The following is a 12,024-nucleotide window of genomic DNA, read 5'->3' on the forward strand; positions in this document are numbered from 1 at the left end:
GCCTATGGATGCTCCTTCCATGGCAGGGGACCAGGGACCTTATGTTGGCACTTTGGATCCTATTTTGCCTCTAGAACCTGGGGACAATCTCACGGTTCTGCATTTATTTCAGTCTGCTACCTTACAGGATCTCATTTCGGAATCTCTGCATGAGCTGAATTTGGACACACAACCAGCTACTTCTATCTTCTCCTCCCTCATGTGTGGAGTGAGGGTTCAGTCCTCTATGTTTCCCTGTCATCCAGACATTAATGTCTTGATTCCTGAAGGGTCTCTCAAAGTAGCAAGAGCCATGTCAAGGCTGTATCCTGTGGCACAGGAGTGTCAGCAACTTTTTAGTCAGCCTAAAGTAGATTCCTTGGTTGCACAGGTTACTAAGCACACCTCCTTTCTGAGCAAAGGAAGTGTGGTACTCAAGGATATGCAGGACCGTCGAGTAGATGTTGTTCTCAAGAGAATTTTAGAGGCAGTGTCTTTGGGAGTCAAAGTTGCCTCGGTGGCATCCTTTGTTACACATACTTGTCTGTCCAGGCTAAGTACTTTGGGGAGTGAGGCAGACGATCCTCCTCCTCAGTTACTTTTATCTGATATGGATTATGTAGATCAGTGTTTCTCAACCTTTTCAAGCCAAGTACCCCCTAAGCCTAACAAATACCAACCAAGTTACCCCCCAAACTCCACCCCTGCCTTTATTTCTGTCTCTCTCTCTTTCCTTGCCCACAGTATGGATGGCTGGCTTTCTTTCTTTCTGTCTGTCTGTCTTTCTGCCTGGCCCCCTGTTTATCTTTCAGGCTGTCTCTCTGCCTGGCCCCCTGTCTCTCTCCCTGGCCCCCAGTTTTTGTTTCTCTGTCTTTCTGCCTGGCTCCCTGTTTTTCTTTCTCTCTGTCTCTCTGCCTGGCCCCCTGTTTTTCTTTCTCTCTGTCTTTCTGCCTGACCCCTGCCTTTATTTCTGTCTCTCTCGCTTTCCTTGTATGGATGGCTGTATTTATTTCTGCCTGTCTCTGTCCTTGGCCCCTTGCCTGTATTTCTCTGTCTCTTCTGGCCCCTTTCTCTCTGTCGGCCTCCCAACACACCCCTCCCTCCAAAGTAGCCCCCTTTCCCTCTTCCCCATCACTTCCCTGAGCCGTTTGGTTTTTTTGGTTTTTTTTTAACCTTGTAACAGCGACTGTACATGGAACCGACACTCTCCACTAACAGGAGAGAAAATGCCGGCACTAGCCGCTCTGAAACCGCCACCTCCACAATAACCGCCACAGCCACTCTCCTGCCTGTCGACAAACCGCCAAATGTGGCCAAAGACGACCGCGCTGAGAAAGCTCCACAGTCGCGCACCTTCAGCCACCGCGTGCGCCTTCAGCCCCCGCATGCGCCGTGAGGTGTCAATTTAGAATGTTGCCACAGAAGCACACCTCACGGCGCCAAGGACTCACGAATTTTCGAGAGCGCATGTGCGCTCTAGCATTTTATTATTATTGATTATATGTATCCTGGGTAAAGCGTGGTGGACCGTCGTCCCAAGACTCTTCCTGATAGTAGACACAGAACCTCTAGAGCAGTGTATCGCAAACTGTGTGCTGCGAGATGCCGGCAAGGAGAAGAGGCACCTTCGCTGACTGATTTCTTACAGGACATGCCTCTCACACCTCTCCTCCTCTCCTTTTCCAACAACCCCCCCCCCTCTCCACACACACATACACACCGATGATAATAGGAGGCTTAGGGCCGTGACTGGAGGGCATCCGCACATGCATGGGTGTCAATGAGATGACATCACACATGCATGTTACATCATCACGTTGAAGTCCACACATTTCCAGATGCCCGCTAGCCGTGGCCTCAGGTTTAGTGTGCCATGGCTTCAAAAGGTTTGCGGCACACTGATCTAGAGGCTTTGGGCACTCTAATTTTTGTGGCTCCAGGTACTCTCGACAATATTTCAGAGATTCTGCCAGGGCTACAGGCAGAAGTTTTTTGGATCCAGGCAAAACCAGGCCTCCACTTCCTGTGCTGTTCTATTTACCAAGAAATCACAATGATGCCAGGCCAAGGGAGGCCCCTCTTCATATAGGGGGGCAGACTCTTGGCGTTTGTGCAGGCCTGGGTTCAGATTTTGTTCAACCACTGGGTTCTGAACATCATTCAGTCTTGACTACAAGCTAGAATTTGCCTGGCCTCTAACAGATTGGTTTGTGAACTTTCCTGCAGGGCACCCGGAAAAGGCAGATAAGATGGAGGTCACTGTGAGAAGGTTGCTCGATATTCAGCTCATAGAGCCTGTGCCGCTCGATGACTCGGGCTAAGGGAGCTACTGCATATACTTTATTGTGCCAAAGAAAGGCTCCATTGATTGGAGACCCATCCTGGACTTTACTCATATAAATACAGCGCTCAAAGTTCCATGCTTTCACATGAAAACGGTTTAATCTGTCATAGTGGCAATGACCCCAGGAGAGTTCCTATCCTCTCTAGATCTGGCAGAAGCCTATTTACATATTCCTATTTTCCCAGCCCACAGGAAGTTTCTCAGATTTCATTTTCTAAAAAAAAAAAAAATCATCAGTTGTCAGCTGTTCCCTTTGGCCTGGTGACAGCTCCTTCACCAAGGTGATGATTGTGGTAACAGCTCACCTGCACAAGATGGGGCTGCTTGTGCATCCCCAGCCTGGCCAACTGGCTGATCAGGGCCTCCTTCGTTGTCCGAGGGTCGGCAAACAATGGATCATGTGATCTACATCCTGGAAGATCGGGGTTGGATTATAAATTACCAAAAGAGTAATTTGACACTGATTCAATCCCTGGAGTACCTGGGAGTCTTGTTTGACACAGCTGCTGGCCACATCTGTCTACCAGAGGTACACAGTCAGAAGCTGTGTTCTCAGATTTCTTTTCTCTTGGATAAATTAGCTTTGTATGTCCAGCTTGTCCAGAATGACACACCTATTGCACTAGAAAAAGAGATTATGTTCTTACCTTCAGGAGCTAATTCTTGAGGTCTCCTCTGTGTTGAAGTTTGAGGACACCGTGTTGGAGCCCCTGCATACAGTGAACCTCCTGCTTAAGGGGATTCGCTCTGCTTCCCGTTCTTTCCCTATGCATTAGAATATTTGGGATATTATGCTCGCACAGTGGCAGGTGCTGAAGGCACCTTTTTGCGCTCCATGGCCTGCCTATAACCCATCCCAGAAGGGAATAGGGACTCTCTGAAGTCACCAGTGCTGAACGCGGTGGTCTCGGCTATCTCGAAGCGGCTTACTGTGCCTGTTGAAGGCATTGCTGCCTTGAAGGACCCTGAGGAGCGTAAGTTGGAGTCCTTCCTTAAACAGAGTTTTGATGTGACTGCTCCAGGTTGCAATGTGTGGCAGGCTGGTGGCTTGGGCATGTTTTCACTGGGCCGAGCGCGTTCTTGACTGTGAGTCTGATAATTGGGAATTAGTGGAGCAGGAAGTTGCCAAAATTTAGATGGGTGCTTCTTAGCTGCCAGGTATGACCTCTTGCGAGCTTCTGCCAAATTTCTGGCTTTTGGAGTGGCAGCATGCTGTACCATGTGGCTTTCTTGCTTGGTTGGCAGATATGGCGTCCAAAGCTAAGCTGAAAAAGTTTCCCTTTAAGGGATCTTTCTTGTTTGGTGAGGACTTGGACAAGTTGGTTCAGACATTAACTGATTCTAAAGTGCCTCATTTGCCTGAAGATAGGCCTAGGCCGCTGGCTCGGGGTGATGCTGATCGTGGGCGTGGGTGTGATTTCCTCTTCTTCTGCCCTGGTCAAGGGGCCACTTCCTTTCAATCCCCTAGGCTATCCAGAGGCCGGTTCTTCCAGCGCATGCAGTCCTTTTGAGGGGCCCGCCAGGGTGTGGGTAGTGCCAATGCCGGATACCCTGCAGTCCATCATGCCCAATAACTCCTTTCCACCGCCCGCCTTGGTTCCGGTGGGCACCCGGCTGCACGACTTATCCAAAGTGGACAGAGATCACATCAGATCAGTGGATTCTAGAGGTAGTTTAGGATGGTTATGCTCTGGAGTTCGCCAGTTCCTTGCCAGATCATTTTCTCACTTTTATTAATAATAATAATAATAATAACAACAGTTTATTTATATACCGCAAAACTGTGAAGTTCTATGCGATTTACACAATTTAAAATACATTTGAAATACAATAAAAGCAGAAGGAAATTAGAGAGTAAGAACCAACGGCTAAAAACCCTAAAATCTGATAATTACATAATATAAATTACATAATATAAAATTTTTACAAATTAACTACCTAAGTACTTCGGAAATAAATGTGTTTTTAGATGTTTTCTAATTCCCCATAAATTTCAGTAAAAATGAGCAATTGATCTAGATCTTTGCCCCATGCTGCTGTTTGATATGAAAGAAGATGCTGATGATATTTTTTAAGTTTGCAGGCGGAAAAGCAAAAATCAAATGTGAGCTTCTTTTATGTCTATTAGTTGTAAAAGAAAAATTTCATTTATATATTTAGGAGTCAGACCAAATAGAACCTTAAAACAAAAGCAACTGAATTTAAATTTCACGCGCGCCTCCATTGGCAACCGATGCAACATCCGATAAAAGGGTATCACATGGTCATATTTTTTTAATGCAAAGATCAACCTGACCGCTGTATTTTGCACCATCCGTAATCGGTGCATATGTTTCTGAGAAATTGCTAAATAAGCAATGTTGCAGTAGTCAAGTTGACTCAGTATAAGAAATTGCACCAGAACTCTAAATGATGAAACATCAAAATATGCCTTAATGGTTCGGAGCTTCCAAAGAGTAAAGAAATCCTTTTTAACTAAAGAATCCACTTAGTCCTTCATTGTTAATCCCTGGTCCAATATTACACCCAAAATTTTGACAGTAGGTTGAACAGGATAATTAAATTTATTAATGTACAATGATATGTTGATGTTAAATGGATGAAGTGAAGCGACGAAAAATTTCGTTTTTTCTGAGTTAAGCTTCAACCTGAATTCAATCATCCATCAAATCCAATATGTCTGTTGCCATAGGAATAATTTCAAAAACAGAGGTAGCAAATGAGATAATAAACGTGATGTCATCTGCATAACTAAATAACTTTGTCTCCAACTGGGATAACTGCGCACCTAACGATGACATATATAAAGCAGTGGGGATAACGGTGAGCCTTGCGGAACACCGGATGTATTACTCCAAGTGCCAGAGTAAAACGAACTTGATATGTGCATGATGTAAGGAAGCCCCAAAACCAATCTAACACCGCTCCTCTTATGCCCATAGCATCTAAACATTGTAACAGTTTTTCATGGTCCACTAAATCAAATGCAGAACTCATATCAAATTGCATGATCAAGGCATTGAGGCCCTTACTGAACAAAAACGTAAATTGTCCAGAATAGCCGCAATTACTGTTTCCATACTAACAAAGATCTGAAACCTGACTGAGATTCATGCAAAAGAGAGAATTGATCGAGATATTCCATTAATTGAGAATGGACCAATCCCTCCATAATTTTACAAAAAAATTGAATAGATGCTACTGGTCTATAGTTAGTTATTAATTCTAAAGATTCTTTATGATTTTTTGGAATTGGAGTTAATTATAATATGACCATTATTAGTAAAAAAAAAATAAAAATCCATTCTTTAAATTCTCAGTTAAATAATTTAGCAAGTTTAGTTTAAAATCTAATGGAGCTGCCTTCATAACTTCCGGTGGACAAGTGTCCAAAACACAATAAGATCTAACATACTTGTTATATAGTTTGGTATAATTATTCCATTCTAAATTATGAAAGGAGCTCCAAATCATGTCCACTTGAACAGCATTTCCTTGCATATTAGATGTTTGATATTCATAATTATGTGTTGTCGGGCAAACATTTCTTAAATTTTTAATTTTTGAATCAAAATACCGAGATAACTCGTTTGCTGAAGGTATTTTCATGTTATGTACAGGGTGAGTGTGACGTGTGGTATCAAATAAATTTGTAACCAAATTAAACAGTTCTTTTGTGTTAATACCCTTTGAGCCCATATTTAATGAATCAATTTTGGATTAATAAAATGCTTTACATTTTTCTATTATCAATTGTTTATAAGCTTTTATATTCAATCTCCAATTATTCCGGTCTGATAGCTTTCCTGTTTTTTGCCAAATTCTTTCCAATCGTCTTACTAATTGTTTCATTATCAAACCATTTACTATATTTATTTGAGCAGCTTTTACTATTTCGTATAGGGGCAATATTATCCAAAATAAGTGTGCTTGTTTTCGTCCAATGATCCCCCAAATTAATCCCTTCATCTACCTCTGCTGATAATTCATACTGTGACCAATATTTCTCTGGATTAATGCGACTTCTTGTAAAATGATCTTTTTTTATCCTTGGGTTATTTGTGGAATTTAAATGATTCCAAACTAGATTGAAATAGTAAGTAAAATAATCGGACCAGATATCATGACACCAGTCACCCTCACATAGAGAAATAGAAGGATCTAGAATCACCTTTGTGGACATAGCTACCACATCTAAGTGATGACCTTTTTCATGTGTTTGTGTAGACTATAGTTAAGTAGTGATAAAAAAAAATTTTAAATCATTAACATCTACATTACTCTCTTCATATAAATGTAAGTTTATATCTCCTATAATAATATTATAAGAATAGGTGATTGAGTTATGTAAAACAAATTCATAAAAATCCTCTCTAGCTTTTGGCCAACTTTTCGGCGGAACATAAAACAATATGCAGTAAAGAGGATCTTCTAATTCCTTATTACTAATTTTACATGTTAAAATTTCCAAGTCACTAGTCATTTTAGACTCCAACAATTCAAATTCAAATCCTTCCTTAAGAACAACTGCCAAACCTCCCCCTCTCCCCGCTTCTCCCTCGCAGGTGACGTGGAAGCAGCAGGCCTTTCGCCAGACCCTTCAAAGATTGTTAGATCTCAAAGCTGTGGTTCCAGTTCTCCTTCAGGAGTGGGGCATGGGCTGGTACTCGATTTACTTTGTGGTTCCAAAGAAAGAAGGGACTTTTCAGCCCATCCTAGATTTGAAAGGGGTCAACAGGGCTCTACACATGCCATCCTTCCACATGGAAACCCTGCGGTCTGTAATTCTGGCGGTTCAACCAGGGGAGTTTCTGACTTCTCTCGATCTGATGGAAGCCTGCTACAATATTCCAATTCAGGCCTCCCATCATCGCTTCCTGTGCTTTGCAATCTTGGGATAACACTATCAGTTCTATGAGCTTCCCTTTAGTCTGGCCACGGTTCCGCAGACGTTCACCAAGGTGACGGTGGTTGTCATGGCAGCATTGCATAAAGAAGGCATTTTGATTCATCCCTATCTGGATGACTGGTTGATTCGAGCAAAGTCATTTCAGGAGAGCACCCGGGTCACGGCTCAGGTGGTGGAGCTTCTGCATTGGGATGGGTCGTCAACCTTTCCAAGAGACAGTTGGCCCTCTCCCATTGCCTGGAGTATCTAGGAGTTCTGTTCGACACCTCCTTGGGGAAGGTCTTCCTCCCAGAGGCCTGGGTAAGCAAATTACAATCTCAGATTCCTCAAGGGTCTATCCTTTTCCCTTTGTTGTTTAATATTTTTCTCGCACCTCTGATGATCCTTTGCCAATCCATTGGCTTTAACGTTTTTGCGTATGCAGATGATATTCAGCTGCTACACCAGCTAGACTCCATAATTCCTTTGAAATAACAGCTATTAATAAGAAACTTGAACTGATTCACCAATGGCTAGAGGTAAATAGATTAGCTCTGAATGTTACCAAATCAAATATTATGCTCTTCCCTTGGAAAGAAGGTCTCAAACTCCTGTCTCCGATTTCTATTAAAGGTTCTATCCTGCAGTCGATTAGTAGCATTAAGATCCTCGGGGTTATTTTTGATTGCAAACTCACCTTCCATGAACATATTAGTAGTGTTGTTAGATCTACCTTCTTTAGATTACGGCAAATTTTTATACCCCAAATCACTAAACATACTAATTCATTCGCTGGTGATCTCAAAAATTGATTATTGTAACGCGTTGTTCAAAGGAATTGCCCAAAAAGAAATCCGTCGTTTACAGATCGTTCAAAATGCTTTAATTAAACTCATAAGGAATGCTAAAAAATTTGATCATGTGACCCCTCTACTTAAAGAAGCGCATTGACTTCCAGTAGCACACCACATAACTTATTGACTTTCAGATCTCTCCTTTCATACATAGATTATTGATTCCCTATACCTCTTCTAGATTACTTAGATCTACTGACCTCTTGATTGTTCCCTCTCTTAAAACCATAAATACATGGCAGCAATCTATTTTCTCCATCACTGCACTGTTTGGCGTATATTTGAAGAGTGGTGTGTTGCGTGTGGAGTGGTCTCTTTTTGCTTTTCCCTGCTTAACATCTTATAGTTCTTTCAGGATGACATGGACAGGGGCCTGGCTTGGTCTTCTCTCCGGGTTCAGCTTGTGGCCTTGTCAGCCTTTCATGGGTTGTTGAGAGGTCAGCATTTGACTGCCATTCCTGATGTTGTTTGCTTCTTGCGGGTGGCCAACTTATTCTAGCCTCCCATGCGACCATCTGTTCCATTTTGGGATCTGAATCTGGTCCTGTCTGTTCGGGTGCATCCATCTTTTGAACCTTTGGGTAAATGCTCTTTGAAGGACCTTACCCTTAAAGCAGTCTTCTTGGTGGCTATTACATCTGCTAGACGTGTTTCTGAGCTGCAGGCTTTCTCTTGTAGGGCTCCATTCCTGGAGTTTTCAAGAAAGCGGGTTGTCTTTCGGCCTGTTCCTTCCTTTCTTCCAAAGGTAGTTGCTCCTTTTCATGTCAATCAGGCAGTGGTCCTCCTGGTGTTAGGTAGTTAGAAACATAGAAACATAGAAATAGACGGCAGATAAGGGCCCACGGCCCATCTAGTCTGCCCACCTTAATGTCCCTCCCCTACCTTTGCTCTGTGAATAGATCCCATGTGCCTATCCCATTTGGCCTTAAAATCAGGCACGCTGCTGGCCTCAATCACCTGTAGTGGAAGACTATTCCAGCGATCAACCACTCTTTCAGTGAAAAAGAATTTCCTGGTGTCACCTCGTAGTTTCCCGCCCCTGATTTTCAACGGATGCCCTCTTGTTGTCGTGGGACCCTTGAAAAAGAAGATATCTTCCTCCGCCTCGATGCGGCCCGTAAGATACTTGAACGTCTCGATCATGTCCCCCCCTCTCTCTGCGCTCCTCGAGCGAGTATAGCTGTAATTTGTCAAGCCGTTTTTCGTATGGTAGATCCTTGAGTCCCGAGATCATCCGGGTGGCCATTCTTTGCACCGACTCCAGTCTCAGCACATCCTTGCGATAATGCGGCCTCCAGAATTGCACACAGTATTCCAGGTGGGGCCTCACCATGGATCTATACAATGGCATAATGACTTCCGCCTTACGACTGACGAAACCCCTTCGTATGCAGCCCATGATTTGTCTTGCCTTGGACGAAGCCTGCTCCACTTGATTGGCAGACTTCATGTCCTCACTGACGATTACCCCCAAGTCTCGTTCTGCTACCGTTTTTGCTAGGATCTCGCCATTAAGGGTATAAGACTTGCATGGATTCTGGCTGCCCATGTGTATAACTTTGCATTTTTTGGCATTGAAGTTGAGTTGCCATGTCCTAGACCATCGCTCCAGTAGGAGTAGGTCGTGCATCATGTTGTCGGGCACTGAATCTTCGTCTGTTGTGCATTTGCCCACTACATTACTCAGTTTGGCGTCATCGGCGAATAATGTTATTTTACCTTGAAGCCCTTCTGCCAAGTCTCTTATAAAGATGTTGAATAGAATTGGGCCCAAGACTGAGCCCTGTGGTACTCCACTAATCACCTCCGTCATTTCGGAGGGGGTGCCGTTCACCACCACCCTTTGGAGCCTACCTCCAAGCCAGCTCCCAACCCATTTCGTCAATGTGTCACCTAATCCTATAGAACTCATCTTGCTCAGTAACCTGCGGTGTGGTACGCTATCGAATGCTTTGCTAAAGTCCAGGTACACGATGTCCAGGGACTCCCCAATATCCAGCTTCCCCGTTACCCAGTCAAAGAAGCTGATCAGGTTGGATTGGCAGGATCTCCCCTTAGTAAATCCATGTTGTCGGGGATCCCGTAGATTCTCCTCATCCAGGATCTTATCTAATTGGCGTTTGATTAGAGTTTCCATTAGTTTGCTCACTATCAATGTTAGACTCACTGGTCTGTAGTTTGCTGTCTCCATCTTTGAGCCTTTCTTGTGGAGTGGAATGACGTTAGCCATCCTCCAGTCCAACGGGACGCTGCCTGTACTAAGGGAGAGGTTGAAGAGCGTGGACAGTGGCTCCGCCAAGACATCACTCAGCTCCCTAAGCACCCTGGGGTGCAGGTTGTCCGGCCCCATTGCTTTGTTAGTTGGGAGGGATCTTTTGAGCGGAAACAGTTGTGCAAGTTGGATGTCAATCGGGTCTTTTATTCGTATGTGCAGAGGACCCAGGAGATCAGGAAATCAGATCATCTTTTTGTCCTTCTAGCGCGGGGGTCGGCAACCCGCGGCTCCAGAGCCGCATGCGGCTCTTTTCCACCTTTGCCGCGGCTCCGGTAGTGTGTCACGCAGGCATGCAGCTTACAAGTCCGGCGTCGTGGCGGGAAATAGCCATGCTGAGCAGTGAGCTCAGCACGTACACAGATGAAAGCCTTGCTTGCTGATTGGTCCGGCGGCCTCGCCCCGCCGTGCCCCCGGATCAATCAGCAAGCAAGGCTTTCATCTGTGTAGTGCTGAGCTCACTGCTCAGCAAGGCTATTTCCCGCCGCGACGCCGGACTTGTAAGCTGCACGCCTGAAAAAGAAATCATCCTGGCCAGGGTCGGTGTCATGCTCCGGAGATCTACAGCCTTCCTATCTCCCTCTCCCTTCTACCTGCTTCCGGCCACATCCCCTGCTCCGCGGCTCTCTTCGGCAACTCAGCAGCAGCGATCGACACAAGCTTCTGACGTCGGGGCCTACCCTCTGCGAGTCCCGCTTGTTTCAACTTCTTTTTCCACAAAGGCGGGACTCGTAGAGGGAAGGCCTCGATGTCGGTAGCTTGTCTTGATCACCGCTGCTGACGAGTTGCTGAAGAGAGCCACGGAGCAGGGGGGTGTTGCCAGGTGCAGGTAGAAGGGAGAGGGCCAGATGCAGGACTCGTGGGTGAGGGAGCAGAAGAGAGAGAGAAAGAGAGAGGGGAGGGAAACAAAAGGAAATATTTCATACTGGGCTGGGCCGGAGTGGAGGGAGGGTGGAAAGATTCTAGCTACAGGGTGCAGTAACAAAGGAAAAGGGGGGGAAAGCTGAAAATGGAGATAGTGACACAAAGAAGAGAAAGGGTAAGCAGGACCTACTGAATAAGGATAGAGATACAGAGGGGACATGAAGAGGAGGTGAAATAGAGACATAGAAGTAATGCTGAAAAAGTGGGGGGGGGGGGATAAAGACATTGAAAGGGCAAATGGTGAACATGGGGTAAAGACAAGGACAGAGACAAATGAAGATTCTGAAAAAGTGGTGAGATAGGGATATAGGTGAGATGGACACAAAGAAGGGTGATGCTTGAAAATAGGTGGAATGGTAATTCTGACAAACACAGAAGGGAAATGCTGGATCAAGGAGAGATAGGGCTCAGGCTGGATGGAATGAGGAGAAATGCCTTGTTGGCCCGGAACTTCCTCTCCTACGTAAGAATTGACGTCAGGGAGCGGAATGCTGGTCAGTGCGACGCTTCTTCAGGGAAAGCTTGGGATGGCGGTGGCTTGGGGGCTATTCCCCGATGGCGGTGGCAGCAAACCGAGTGGCTTGGGGGAGGGCACGGAGAAAGAAAGAAAGGGGGCAGACAGAGACAGAAAGAAGGGGGAACAGGGAGACAGAAAGAAAAAGTTGGGGGAGAGAATGAGGTCTGGAGGAGAGGAAACATACAGGAGGCTGAAAGAAAGGAAGAAAGATCGGATGCACAGTAAGAAAAAGAAAGTGTAACCAGA

The 12,024-nt window shown here is 45.0% G+C and overlaps 1 protein-coding gene across 4 annotated transcripts in view; it reads left to right on the forward strand.

Annotated features, from left to right (window-relative positions):
• PIGN (phosphatidylinositol glycan anchor biosynthesis class N) overlaps window positions 1-12,024 on the forward strand; it is a 397,785-nt gene that overhangs the window by 114,181 nt on the left and 271,580 nt on the right. The window lies entirely within an intron of this gene.

This window comes from Geotrypetes seraphini, chromosome 2 (assembly GCF_902459505.1).
Source record: "Geotrypetes seraphini chromosome 2, aGeoSer1.1, whole genome shotgun sequence".
In the NCBI taxonomy this organism is placed as follows: Eukaryota; Metazoa; Chordata; class Amphibia; order Gymnophiona; family Dermophiidae; genus Geotrypetes; species Geotrypetes seraphini.